Raw genomic sequence first — 15,747 nt, forward strand, 5'->3', positions numbered from 1 at the left:
TACTCAGTAGCAGATGGAAGCCCAGTTCTTACTTCTGTGATCAGATCTTACTACAGCAGAGAGGAACGTACTGAACGGGCCATGCCTTAAAATGAGCTTGAATGTGGTTCTGCTGTTTATTATAGATGGATGCTCCTTAAACTGGCACATTACCTCCCTGAACTTCAAGTTCTCTGTCTGAAGCATGAGCGCGCTTCTTGTTCTTTCAGCTTCAGAGTCGGTATGGTCCAGGGTAAGCATGGACACTGCAGTGCTCTGAGGACTATCTAATGCTTCTAAAACATGACTGATTGTATTTATTCAAAAATGAAGATAATTCATCTTCTCCTGCTATATTCATAGTTTCAGCATAGTGATTCAGAAAACGTATGAAAACATTTACCTTTTTAGCATCTTTGCCTCAATTTTAACAATATTCAGCTACTAAATGCATCTGCAGGAGTAAATCCCCCCCAAGTGCTGGAAGCAGTGTATAGATATTAAGTGTACTTAGTACAGCAGATGAGAGCGCACTGACTCTCTCTTTCTTAACAGAGACTCAAGCACTGACAACTGATTTTTCCATTTTCAATTTTCTTTGGACCTTTTTTTTCAAATATATGGCATTCAAAACATTTTGTGAATAAATAGCATTGTAATGTTTTTGCTTGACACTTTATCAAATGAAATTTTGGTTATTCATATCTATGGTATTTCCTATTCCAAGCATCTTATAATTAAAGAAGTTTCTATAAGCTATTATTTTAATGAATAAAATAATATTAGAAATCCACATGTCTTAAAGAATATCACATTCTTGTACATATAATATTATCGGATGTTTCAAGGATGATGCCAATATTTGTTTTTAAATAAAGACCCTATACAGATTTTGAAATGTATTTTAATATGATGTTAAAGTGACTGACTCATTGGAAAGCTTATGTAAAACTCAAGATTTTTCCTTTTAATGAATTTTTATATTAGATTTAAAAGCAACAGAACTAGAGTTTTTAAAATCCTAAATGGACTTTATAGAAGGGTTACTTAGCATATATTCTGCTAACAATTAGTGAGAGTCATAATGTAAGACAGAATAAGCACTGAAATTCTTTGATAATTTTATTAAGGTCACAATTATATAATTTAAAAACATTTAGTATCAAACACATTTTATCAACAATAGTTACCTATCAGTTTATAAAAGCATTGTATAAGCTATATTCCCAAACCTTACATCATTTTACTATTATCTATATATCACTATTATTATCATTATTATTATTTGTTTTTGAGACAGGATTTTTGTAAATCTGGCTGCCCTGGAATTCTCTTTGTATGCCAGGCTGGTCTCGAACTCAGAGATCCACCTGCCTCTGATTCCCAAGTGCTGGGATTAAAGGTATGTGCTACCACTGCCTGGTAGGACATAAACTCAAATGAGAGATATTTTTCATTTTTAAAAGTTTTATTCCGATTCATTCTCTTTTTAAATTTTTTTTTTAAAAAAACCATCTTATTTTACATACTTCCAGTTTCCTCTTCCTCCTGTCTTCCAGCTTCCCTCAAATTCTCCCCACCCCACCCCCTTCCACTCCTCAAAGAGACTGAGGCCTCCTATGTTGAGTCAAAAAAGTCTGCCACATCACTTGAGGCAGGACCAAGGCTCTCATCCCTGTATCTAGGCTGAGCAAGAATTGATTCCAAAGAGCTAGTACAGTCACTAGGGATAAATAAATAAATACTGGTTCCAATGCTAGTGACCCACAAACTACCCATGCCATGCAACTGTCACCAACATTCAGAGGACCTAGTTAGGTCTTACACAGGTTTCCCTGTTATCATTCCAGTGAGCTTCCATTAGCTCAGGTCAGCAGTTTCTGTGGGTTGCCCCATCATGGTCTTGGCCCCTTTGCTCATAATGTTGCTTCTCCCTCTCTCTGACTGCACTCCAGGAATTCAGACCAGTGCTTAGCTGTGGATTGCTGCATCTGCTTCCATCAGTTACTGGACGAACATTCTAAGATTTTTTAATGATATAAAATTTAAAATAGCAATTCTAAGAAATCATAACAGTAACATCAGTAACCTTCAAACTTGTTTGACCCTGAAGTTGAAGCACTTTCACTTTTTGTTATTAATTTTACAGCTGTACTAAAATTCATAAACTATTATTGCTATTAATAAAGAGTTTACAAGGACAAGAAGTACAAACGACACATACAGAGTCATGGTGTAATCAACCTTCCATGAATAGACAACATCCAAAGCTAACCCAGGAATCAACATAACCTACTGCCACCTGTATACATATACTGAGACTATATACACTAGCCGACAGTGGTTGAGAACAAACCTACTTTATTGTAAACTGCTGAATTACAGTGTGATTATGAGGAACTGTATTTAAAGTTAGAAATAGCATGATTCTAGGGATTTTTGCTGTTAATGCAAACTTCAGTTGCTTTTAAAGTCCTGTAGTATTGAAAAATCTAAGTTGGACAATGTTAAATTGGGCAATATATATATATATATATATACTACTTCACAGATTAATAAAGTGTAAACATTGAATAATATAAAAAATATTTGTGCTCTAAAAGTAATTTCTGTTTATACAATTTAGTACATGATTAAATACACTATAAAAATGCCATTTCACCATAGTGCATTTTGAAAAGTGTGTCATAATGTAATTCTGTCACTGTAGGACTACCCTCAAGCATCTTCTTGTTAGTATCATCTTACTCCGAGGTAATGCAGAAGAACGTCAGTGTAACTTTGTAACTCATGGTATTTGTTAAATTAAGTCTTTACACGAAAATGTTATGATTAAGCTGGAGATATATATATATATATATATATATCCAGCAATTAGCTACTTTTAAAAATCTGGCTAATATTATCCTTGAGTTATGACTGTAGAGACAGATGAATAAATGTCAGTCCAGATTTGGTTTTCTGACTTAAAAAAAAAATCACAGCTCATTTGGTCCATGTCCTAGTTTGAGCTCAGTAATTTCCATTCTTAGATTCTAGTTTTGGGATGAGAGGGCACTCTGTCTAGACCAGAAAAGAGTGAACATCGCAGGACACAGCTGACCTCTCCCCTTGCTCTCCAAATTCTCTAGCATATAATGTAAGGGATCCATAACAAATTCACCCAATGACATGTAGCTGTTGTGGCCACATCTGCTCAAATATTAAGACTTGAGGGACACTGTGACACATGGCCTGAAACACAGACATACAAGAAAAATTCCTTTGCATTGGACAACATATTATTCAAAGAAGAAAATATGATAATGGCTAAAGAACCTAAGGATGAAAAGCCAGTCAAATTTAGTATGCTGTTCAAGCTAAAAGACCACGGTGTTCATGCTTCTATTCTCCCATATTTGAGTAGTAGTAATAAGCCAGTAATACACATTCATTAAACATTTAAGTAAATATCTATAATTAAAATGTGACATAGTATATGTGCAGATATTAAAATTCAAGTAAGTTTTCTTTGTAAAAATTTGTTCTGAAAAAATGTATTATTCAAATTTTAAGTGAAATTTCACTTTGTAGTGATCAAATATTTGAAATAGAAAGGTCTTGAATACATACATATCCATAATCTATAAATATTTATTCACTTATAACTAGTTAAGGAAAAAGAGTTTAAAGCACACATAAAACACTTCTTTTCACCTGTAATAAGTGGACAAATGTAGAAATATGTATCATTCATAGAGGTATTTTCCTTGTTCTCAATACAATATTTTAGAATGAGAGTAGGCCCCACATCAAGCCTTTGATGAACAACTAATGAATCTACTGTGCCCATGTGTTGGCTTTGGATTGAACAGATATTCACTAATGACTTACGCTTTTTACCTGAGGTAATGATGATATTCCATGCCCAGGTAAATATGAAGAGATCACCAAAAACAGTGAACTTGTGCAAAAGTAGCTAGAGCTGCCAATCACCACAAACATCTCAATTATTTTTAACAGAATATATGTATGTGGGTCTGTTTGTGGGTATGTGTATGTGAGTACAAGGGCCGGTGAAGGCCAGACGGGAGCACTGAACACCCTGAAGTTGGAGTTACGGGTAGTTGTAAATCTCTGGATGTGAGTGCTGGGAAACAAACCTGGGTCTTCTGGAAGAGCGACATGCACTCTTCACTGCTGAGCCCTCTCTCCACCTAAGATATATTAATTTTGAACTATGATTTGCATGCTAGATAATACATAGGGCCTTTGCTGGCCTTTGTAGTAGTTTCATTAAGCACAAATAAATGGTCCATGTAAATAAGAGAAAAGTCATCCAATGACAGCAAAATTGAAATCTGCTTTTTAATAATTCCCTTACTAGTCATTATAGCAGAGAATTTGTGTTTCAGGCATTGCACTTCTAAATATCAGTTTAAAGTTGTTGTTAATTAAATATAATTAGTTGTACCTAGTAACAAACCATTCTGTGAATATTAAATTTTGTAAGCTTCAAACATAAAAATATGTAACAAGCCAAAACCAGCTCCATGTCCAGCACCATATAGTTACAGATTAATTTTCCAGTTTGATAAGTTAACTATTTTGATTATCTATATATAATTTCATCCATTGTTACATATTAAAAAGGAATGTTCAAAATATGTTATAGTAAATTCTCAAAAAATTAAATAAAAATTTGTTTTCAAAAAGTTATGTCCTTTCCCCAGATGGTGAGCAGCAGGTGCCTAGGCTCTTCTTCGAAGAGGTGGGCATTAGAAGTGTTTATGGATTAAAGCTGTCCTTCCCTCAGGGAGTCAACACTGCCACTGGGGAAAGAAACAGCAACTGTGTTTCTCCAGGGAAGAGGCAGCTCCGTTTCTTCGTGGCACTTGGCTCGTGAAACAAACACCCTCACATAACATCCACACTGCCATTTCTGACAGACAGTGAGAAGTGTGAGCAGACATGCCACATAATTCAGGGAGGAAAGAGGATGCCAGCCACTTGCGTCAGATTATTCAATCAGCTGCTTGAATGGCAAAAAATAGAAGCTAAGTCTAATTCCCACAGGACTGCAGGATCAGAGCCCGTTGCTTTGAAATAGCATCCAGGGAGGCTCAGGCATGTTCAATGCTCAGCTTGGCTGATGTCAGGGGCTACTGGGCAAAGACCTGGTAATGAAGTCTCATTATGAACTCACAACAAAAGAAAATACTAAAAATGGGAACTCTACTCTCTCTTACTATTGCAGCTATCAGAATACAGTGAATTGTGTTTTTGTATTGTTTCTGCCATGGAAACCAGACTTAGCAGCATCATCCAGGCAACACTAGTCCTCTTGGCCCAGTCTCCTGAGTGTGTGGGTTACAGGCATATACTACCATACCTGGCTTGTTAAGATATGTTCTTTAATTATCATGACTACTCTGTTGTCCCTGTTTTTAATTTTAGGAAAAGAAGTTCAGAGCTAAAAGCAACTTACCATAACTCACCTTGGTAGCAAATGAATTACAAATCAGTTTTATTTGACACACTGAGAACCTAAGTGGTAGCCCAAACTACACAAACAAACAAACAAACAAACAAACAAACAGAAATGGAAAAGGAACTAGAGAGCCCAGAGGACAGTGTACACGTTTTAACTGATCTCAGAAACAATCAAAGAGCTGCATTAGGATGCTGTGTAAAATTACTGTCAATTTTCTTGATGAAAAGAATAATAAAACAAATAAACCCACACTACCCTTATACTCAAACATCCTAAAAATCAACTCAGTTTTTTTTCTTTCTTTCATGACATACACATTGCCTTCTCATCTCATTTCCCATGCTGCCCACTAGGAAGGAGAATTTAAACACTGCAAACATTTTGATTTTGATGTCTAAGATAACCAAGACATCAAGTCCCATCCTCTTGTTCAATGAGCTTGTCTTCTGTCAGATCATTTTGCATAAGGTTTTATTGGGGGTGAATGGTGTCCTTACAATGCTGCATGTTGGTATTTGAATTATTGGCTCAAACCATCATGTAAGTGAAATTGAATTCAAATGACTAGGTTTTTGCTTTTCAGAGAGAGGGGGGCAGAAAAAAGGGGAAGAGAGAGAGAGAGAGAGAGAGAGAGAGAGAGAGAGAGAGAGAGAGGGAGGGAGACAGACAGAAGGGGGGATTAATTGTCAGATCCCCTATGACCGAAGAAGAAGATACAGACAGTTGTGAGCCATGTGTAGGTGCTGGGAATTTAACCCGGATTCCCTGGAAGAGCAGCCAGTGCTCTTCTTAATGGCCTAGCCATCTTCCCAGCCCTAGTTTTTTAACTCTATTGAGAGCCATGACACTTGGTGACAAGGATCTGTCAAAATTCACTTTTGAGGAGAATGCTAACATAGTCTCTTCAGAATAAATCTTCTCAAAAAATCAGCAAGTGTACTTTATAATTAAATATATAGGCAGAAAAAAATAACAACATCTTGAATTTTGTAGGCAAATGAATGGAACTAAAAAACATCATTTTGAGTGAGGCAACCTAGACACAAAAAAACAATAATTATCACATGTACTCACTCATAAAGTGGTTTTTAAACATAAAGCAAAGAAAACTAGCCCACAAATCACAATCCCAGAAAACCTAGACAACAATGAGGACCCTAAGAGAGACATACATAGATCTAATCTATGTGGGAAGTAGAAAAGGACAAGATCTCCTGAGAAATTGGGAGCATAAGGACCTTGGGGGAGGAGGGAGGCAGGGAGTGGAGCAGAGAAAAATGTAGAGCTCAATAAAAACCAATTTAAAAAAGAAATATAAATGTGTAATTTTTTCTGAAAAAGTTGGTATTTTACTGACATATTACCAGTTAGTAGTTAAAATCTGCTAGTCTTTAAATTTAAGCTCAGGCTTGAGGACTAGGGAAGACGATTACTAGTGTTTCTTTCTGACACCCACCAACTCTTCGGCACTTCGGCTAAGTCTAGCAGGATGAGTTTGCAATTGCATAGAAAGAAGTTTTGAGATCTGGCTGTCCCCTTCCTATATTACAGTTATCAAGAGAAGCTGAGCACAAAAGGACAGGGATGAAAATATAAGAAGAGGCAATAAAGATATTTGCTGAATTTTCTGTTTATTCAGTTGAATATACAAGGTTATACAGAAAAAGGAATTTAGTTGATTGTATGCACTATAGCTATGATCCCAATGAAAAGCTTACTGCTTGTACCTTTATTCTCATAGCTGCCACCATGTATTGTTTAAGAAGTGCCTATATTGTTCACATAGGAAAAGGTCAGAATGGGTATTCTAAGTTTGCTTTTCTGAGAAATAAGGACAGCAGCAAGTAAGAAGAGAACTGTTCAGCAATAACAAAAACATCCATAAAAATACCATCATTACCTGTCTAGGGCCTACTTTGTGGAATGATTTTGTTCATTAAACACAAATTCTTACAACCAATTAGTTTTAAATGTCCCTTAAATATGCATCATAACATCCATTCTTTTATGATTATATCCGAGGATTTCCCCTCCCCTGCACGAGACAGCTAAGATACAGTTGGACAGTGAGTAGCCACATCCCTAGTTCCAGCTATGTTTTCCATATTTCCACACACTGGATTATTCAGCTCAAGTACTAGCTGGCAGATTCTTTAAAACTGTGTTTCAAGAAGAGAAAGTGGGGAAAAGCTTTAATCGCATTGGCAGAGGGTATAACTCCCTGAACAGAACACCATTAATACAGGCACTAAGATAAACAATTAATAAATAATTTTACATAAAATTGAAAGCCTTCTGTATGGCAAAGGACACTATCAACTGGACAAAATGACAGTATACAGAATGCGAAAAGATCTTTACCAACTTCACATCTGACAAAGGGCTAATACACATAACAACAACTCAACTCAAGAAACTTGACATCATAAAATTAAATAATCCAAACTAAAAAAAAAATGGGGTGCAAATATAAACTGATAACTTTCCATAGAAGAATCCCAAATGACTGAGAAACACTTAATGCAATGCTCAACATCTTTGGCCATGAGGGAAATGCAAATCTAAACAACTCTGTGATTCCATTTTATGCCTTTCAGAATGGCCAAGATCAAAAACACAAGTCACAGTTCATGCTAAAGAGGATGTAGACCCAGGGACCACTCCTCTACAGCTGGTGGGAATGCAAATTGTACAGCCATTTTGGAAATTAATATATAGATTCCTGAGAAAATTTGTAATCAATCCATCTCAAGACTCAGCTATAGCATTCCTGGACACATACCCAAAGGATGCTCCATCTCACTTTGAGGACAATTGCTCAACTGTGCTCATAGCAGCTTTATTTGTAATAGCCAGAAGCTAAAAACAACCTGGATATCCCTCAGTCTAAGAATGGAAGAGAAAATATGGTGCATTTTCACAATGGAACATTACTCAGCTGTTTAAAAACAAAACAAAAACAAAGCAAACAAAAATGAAAACATACACATGCTAAAACAAACAAACAACACCAGTCTTTGGTGGCTCAGGCCTTTAATCCCAGCACTCACGAGGCAGAGGCAGGTGGATCTCTGAGTTTAAGGCAAGGCTGGACTGCAGAGCGAGTTCCAGGACAGCCCGGGTTACACCAAGAAACCCTGTCTCAAAAAGAAAAACAAAAATAATATGAAATTTTCAGGCAAATGGTAACCCAGACCCAGAAAGACAAAAAGACAAACATCATGGGTACTCACTTAGTAGTGTAAAGCAAAGGATAACCATGGGACAGTTCACAAACCCAGCGAGGCTAAGTAACCAGGAGGACTTAAGCAGGGTGGTGAGGGTTTGGGAAAGTTTACAAGGATTTTCCTGGAAAGAGGAAATAGAAGAGTGTAGAAGAGTGGATGGGGGATGGGTGGGGTTGGTAAGAGGAGGAATCCAGTTTGGGCAGGGAGGCAAAAATTACTAGAAGAACCCCTGCAATTGGGGTGCATTTTTTTTTTTTTGGTTTTTCGAGACAGGGTTTCTCTGTGGCTTTGGAGCCTGTCCTGGAACTAGCTCTTGTAGACCAGGCTGGTCTCGAACTCACAGAGATCCGCCTGCCTCTGCCTCCGGAGTGCTGGGATTAAAGGCGTGCGCCACCACCGCCCGGCTTGGGGTGCATTTTGTAGGCAAGGTGGAAACCTAATGCAATGGAAACTCCACAGAATTTAGGAGAGTAACCCTAGCAAAGACTCGTAGTAATGGGGGATACAGAGCTTGAACAGGCTATCTCTGTAACCAGGCTAGGCTTACTCAAGGGGAGGAATTGGGACAACAACCAACCACGTAACATTTGACCTACAGTTTGTGCTGTTTTCGGAGGGTTCTTTCTGGGACTGGAACCTAGCAGAATCATCATCAACAAGATCAGAGAGACTTCATCCAGCAACTGATGGGAGCAGGTGCAGAAAACCACAGCCACACATCAGGCAGAGCTTGGTAATCCCTAGGAATAGCAGGAGGAAGCATCTGAGGAATCATAGGGGCTAGGGACACTCCAAGAACATAGCCCACAGAATCAATTGACTGGGACTCATGGAGCGCTTGCAGAGGTCAGAGAGCCTGAAGAAGTTCTGACCCAGGTCCTCTGCATATATGTTATGCCTCAATAGTTTGGTGTTCCTGTGGGATTCCTAACAGTGGGAGCCATTTCTGCCTTGTTTGCCTGCTTGGGGGATGCTTTTCCTCCTGTTGGGTTGCTGTATCCAGGCTTGATGTGATGGTATACACCAGGTCTTATTGTAGCTTGGTATGCCTTGTTAGATCTGCTCTTTTCTGAGGGGAGGTGTCTTTAGGGGGGGGGAGGGAAGGGGAGAGAGACAGGGGAGGGGCAGGAAGAGGAACTGTGGCCCGGATGTAATATATGGAAGAAGAATAAAACAAACAAACAAAAAGATAGATTAAAAGGCTACACCAGAACGACAAAGTAGAAGATTTACCATAAAGCTGGTCCATAAATTTAAACCTAAAAACAGAACATGCTTTAGATTAGGCTAGATACAAGTATTCATTTCTGGGACTTAAGACAAAGAAAAACTGCTACAGATCATTTTACATTAATTCATCGTTGTTACAAGACTTGACATCTGTGATGCACTGGCACCATTCTGAAATGACAAAATATGTGAGCCTTGATATCTTCCAATATTTATGCAGAGTGTTTTCCTTCACAAACTACAAACGACAAAAATGTGAGACTATCTCCTTACTCAGATTACGCTAGATGGATTCCCTTTTATTACTGGGTTCATTTACAAGATTGCTGGAACTGGTTCAGCAACAAACATAAATACTATCTGCTGAGCAAGATCACATTTTTTTAATTAGCTTACATATTCATGCGTAAATGTTTAGGCAGTTTTCCACCCAATGTAAAAGGCATTAACTTTTATGTTATATGTAAACAGTATATATAACTTCATGTTATATACATATAAACTGCTATATCTATAATAATATAAACATGACTTGAAGTCACAATAAAAATTTGAACTTAATACATAATTATCAACTGTTTTTGGCTGGATAAATTAGGACACACACATAGAAAACCAGTAAATATCACTTGCTTTCTAAAAAGTATAGTGCAGTATAAAATATAAAGTACGGAAAGTGTTCTGCTACCAAAAATTACAAAATCTAGTATAAGCATAGAATAAATTAGCTTTAAATTGAAATAAAATCCTGGCACATATTGGTATGGATAAATTCCGAAGGCATTGTGCTAAGCGTAAAAAGCCAGACAAAATAAGACAACGAATGTAATATTCCACTTTTTGTGACACAAAAGAGGAAATTCTATGGGCAGAAATAGAGAGCGTCCTGTGGCCTGAAAGGCACCGAGAATGATGGAGAGTCTGTTAGGGTAATGAAAAAGTTCCAAAAAATGGATAGCATGGGGCTTGTAGAACATTGCAAATATAGGTAACTAAATGAGTTAAAATGGTAAATTCCATGTGTTACATGACTTCAAATTTTATATAGTTAAATTACTACATTAATTTTAAGGTGAATACAATCTATACACTATATATGGTCTATTTTCCTAATGTGTGTACACTTGTCACGTTTTAAAAATTATAAAACATACTATAAAATGTTATCTCATAAATCACCAGCGGCTATGCCAGATAGCTCCAGCTTCTTTACATTCCAGCTCAGACTTTTAATGCACTTTTATTTATTAAAGGCAGTGTGTATCTCCTTAGACTGTTTGGCAGATGAATATAATTTATCATTGTTTCCTTCACTTGACAATGACAAATAAATCACCTCATATAGCAATATTAAGAATAAATTACAAGTGAAGGAGATATACATCTTTCCAATGATGAATGGGTGTGTCCAAAAGTGGACTACAGCAGTCAACTTCTGGCCACACTTGTCTACACGCTTGTCACACAGTCTTTTTGTCCCGACCAATCCATGACCATGTCCCTGGACACACACCTGAGCACTGTGAAATCGGCCACAGGTGATATGCTGATTGACTCCCAGGCTTTGTTTTAGATGTCTGTGTTCGATAAGGAGACGGTGCAAGTTCACACAAAAGGGCTCAAGACATAAAATCTATAGGGATTTAAACATGGAGAAGAAAGTTTATCTCATCAGAGGAAGCTTCACGGAAGAGTCAGAGACAGCTGTGAACACATTTCAAGGCATGGCAGAATGGCTAACCAGGCCTGCATGAGGAGGCATGAATAGGAATGATTTTATGTCTGGCTGGGCGTGGGCTACTTTGAGAGGGTTACTGAGCTGGATGACGAGCTGTCACTCTGCATGGTGTATATTAGTTATTATAAATACTGAAAAGAGTATTGCGGAACTCTATCCATTAAAGCACCACTGGTAATATTCAAAGTAGCTTTTGTGTTTAAGCAAGGGTCTCATATTCTAGCCCAGACCTCCAAGATAACAGCATTTCCCCTACTGATTCTCACTGGAGGAAATAGATAAACAAAAATGACATTTCTTCCTTCAGCTTTCCACTTCTCATTATTTCAACTTAAGGCTATTTTAGATGTCGTTAAGAGCAGCAAGACAAGACCACAACCTCTTCTTTTGTCATGAGAAGTCAACTCCGACCTCTTAGTTTTCCCTTGCTAAGGTTCTGCTATCACTGCCTGCTAGACTGTGCTCAAGGGGTTGGAGAGCAACTGACTGACTTCAATTCTATCTTGTCAAACATACAGGAATACTCCAGTAGCACTTATTCTGTGAAGGAGCCTATTCTCCACTTCATTTCTGAACATCAGTGAATTAACTCCCTTTTTCTTCCGAGAAACTTGCAAAGTAAAGGAATCTAGCAATAAATCAATCCTAGTCACAGCACCATTTATGTTTGGGTGTGTGTGCCGTGCAGTACATGTGAGTGTGCTGTGTGTGTTGTTTGAGTGTGTGTGTGTATGTGAATGGGTGTGTGCATGCCTGTGTGTGTGCATGCACGAGTGTGTAAGTTTGTGTGTGTGTGTGTTTCTACCTAGAGCTCTAAATTTATAACTATTTCTCAAAATTGTTTAAACATAACAAGGTCCATATTTGGAATTCCACATGTGTCCTGTCCTCCTCATTTGTACCAGGATGAAAATTATATCTTTAAGTTGCTTTCTTCCCTACAAGGTGCCCTTAACTCCCGTCCTTCACCTAGTGAATCAGTTTCCTGTGAAAACATTGGCAGGCATCCTACCAGTTTACCAAGCACCAGCCCCTTAATCCTGAACCGATTTCTTGCCAGATAATTCATTTACCTTAGAAACCAAATAACAGACCCTTAGAATTTTTAATCACCACTGAAATGTTCTTGGGCATCTCTCTCTTAACCAAAACATATAGCTCTTAACAGTACAGAGATTGTTTTTGTTCCTGTAGAATCAAATGACCATTATATAATTGAACTTCAATTTAGAATACATCGAGCTAAGTTTTAAAGAGAGAATTATTTATATTTATGTTATTTTTCAGAAAAAAGACTGAGTCATTAAGTATTTTTAAATCAGTAAAGGTCATGGAAGTGAGGACTCCCACCCCCATCTTATTCTTTGTTTCTTTTACTGGAAGATGATATTGAGTCAAAATTCTAGCATCTTAAGTGTTTAATACTTGATATACAATCCATATTCAAAACACAATATCATCAGTAAACAAACAGAAATGGCCCTCAGTTCCTGAAAATCCCGAAGACGGTGTGTGGAGTGGGCCATTTTGTGGTGGGCATCCCCTCCCTCTGCCCAGATACTGAAGGTGCAGACAAAGGAACGAACTCAATCTTCATAGAGAGGTTTTCTCAAAAGCGAATTTGTAATTAGAAAAGTGATACCAATGCACCCTAGAATTAGCCTGGCTTTAGAGAATCGGCAACACTGGAAAGGGGAAACAAGCAAAGGTGTCATTGTGGGTTAAATTATGCTCTCTTTTTCACCGCTTTGCCTATATACTGAATAGAATGGCAAGGCTGTTGAGTCAACCTGCCTTTCCAATTTCAAGTGTCGGATGACAGATCATTTAAATGAAACGGAATATTGGCTCACAGACTCCCCACAATTTGCCATACTGCAACTGCTCTCTGATGGTGAGGTACTCATTTGCAGGACCCACAACAGCCATCTTAACTGCTCCCATCTTATTCAGAGGTATGTCACTAGGTGACAACAAGAATAAGGATCGAGCTGGGGGCCAGGTGGGGAGAGAGAGCCTATGTGAGGAGACAAACCTGGGATGATCAAATAATCCAAGTCTAGGATTGGGCAGACCCCTGGCTGTCTGTCTGCCAATGGGAAAGCCCCAGTTGGAGGTTATTGAGGAATCCTGGGGCAAGAACACTACTTCTTGTTGGAATGGTTGCCCTAAACTCAGATAGCTAATTTTCTTACACCGCAGTGAACTAGAAATTTCAAAGAGAACTGGAAAGACTGCTGTTCCCAGCTTTCCTTTGCCTATGTCTGCACAGAGAGAACTGTCTGCACAACCCAATAGTCTGTTTTCCCATTCAAACCTTTGTGACTAGCCAGAGTGACTGCAAGAAAGGCAAGAAAGGCAGTTAGAGAAAAACCACATTGGTCCTGAGTTGAAAGCAGGGCATTTTATTCTATGTCTGGGGAATGGAGAAAGTACACCGGTGACGGTGTGTGAATGAAATTCCCAGTAAGGAACCCTGTGAGAGCAATGCCCTTTTTGGGTCCTTGATGAAGTCACTCACACAACTGAAGGAGGATTAGAGACGATGAGCTGACCTGTGAGTAGATAGAGCATCTCTGAAGATGAATGAACTGACTGACAGAGAAGATGGAAATGAAAGAAGCTGCCAAGTGCAGCTCACACCAAGCAGAACTCAGGAGGGCAGCGAAGTTTTCCTTCCACCCGGAGGGACTCCCAAAGCAGAGCATCTAAGCAAGCAGGTGTCATGACACTGAGAAGAGTGAAGGAACACCCTGATACCAGGGATGACAGAGAACCAAAGAGGACAACAGAGGGGCAAGATATTGATGACTTCCCCAACTGCTTCCAAGGACATGGTGCTCCCAAGCCAGGGAGCGGTGTCATGAAGGTTGAAGACACAAAGGTGAAACAGGAGCTTAGACTATTTTATGTTTCGGAATACTCCTTAGTGTCTACCAACAGGCTACGAAAATGGTTGATCACCTTTAAGAGCTGGAGGCTGAAAGCCCCTTTGTTTGCTCTGGAACATCTCTCTCCTCCCATGCATGTCCAATGCAAGGCTGATCAACCTTTCACTCACTTACTCCTTTTCCCACTGCAGAATGCAGCAGGGTTATCCCTTCTTTCCCGGCTCCTACAAAGCCAGTCATCAACCTGGCGGAAAGCCGGGCTCAGGGCGGCTAGCGTGGGCCCGCGGCTTACCTTCGGGATGAAGAGGCGCGGCTCGCTGCCCTGGGCTGAAGTCCCGCCGACTGTCCGCGTGTACTGGGATCTCTGGGCTCCTGCAGCCCCCGCCCCACCTGCAGCTGCTGCTGCCGCTGGCTACTCCAGGCGGGCCGAATGAAGTCATCCCCCGCCGGAGCAGCGCACTCCGTGCGAGCCGCGGGGGGAGACGCTCCGCTCCGGGTCGCAGGCTACCGCATCTGCCAGCTGCATCCGACACACGCTTTCCCCCTGTGTGAAGGCTGATCGTCTGTAAACGATTTTGCACACAGGCGGCATTGCCGGATTGAGCAACAAAAGAGAAGAGACAGATAGACTTTGTCTACAGGGAGTCCTTAATCTCTGCGCTCCCCTGTCACCGAGGCTGTTTGGACAGCTCCATCTGACTGTGTGGGTTTCCCACCCTCTCCATCTTCCTTATCAGTACTGTTCATTTCGCTGAATTTGAGGGCTGATTGTCTATTGAGATAAACAGTCAAATACTTCGGAAAAAAAATTAAGTGGGCAATCGGTCTTCTTAAATCCCCGCACAGGACGATTCACTTGCTTTTTACACACACACACACACACACACACACACACACACACACACACACACACACAGTCAAAACAGTAAAACAGTTGTGAAAGCTGAAAGCTTTGGACCTTTGATTTTCTTCCTATTGTGATAGAATGAGAATCTCTCAACTCAGTGAAGAGGGGCAGAACAGAGAAATTACTCAAGGACACAGAGAAGGGTCATCCCAGGATTTTAGTGCTGTTCCCTTGTGGACAGTGGACAGATGTTCCTCCCAACACCCTGCTCTCTCCTGCTCCAGTCCCTGCATTTTGGGAAACTGCCTGGGTGAAAGCCATAATATTTGAAAACCAAGAGTCAGAATTCATATATAGAGATG

General features: G+C 39.3%; 1 protein-coding gene across 2 annotated transcripts in view; it reads right to left on the reverse strand.

The window, feature by feature from the left end:
- The window catches only part of Pkia (cAMP-dependent protein kinase inhibitor alpha), a 79,234-nt gene extending 64,277 nt beyond the window's left edge, over positions 1-14,957 (reverse strand). For both annotated transcript variants that reach the window (XM_038348067.1, XM_038348068.1), the window contains exon 1: positions 14,831-14,957. The gene's annotated coding sequence lies outside the window, so the exon portion shown is untranslated. The remainder of the gene's footprint in view (positions 1-14,830) is intronic.
- Between the last annotated feature and the right edge of the window lie 790 nt (positions 14,958-15,747).

Source organism: Arvicola amphibius, chromosome 11, assembly GCF_903992535.2.
Source record: "Arvicola amphibius chromosome 11, mArvAmp1.2, whole genome shotgun sequence".
NCBI lineage: Eukaryota > Metazoa > Chordata > Mammalia > Rodentia > Cricetidae > Arvicola > Arvicola amphibius.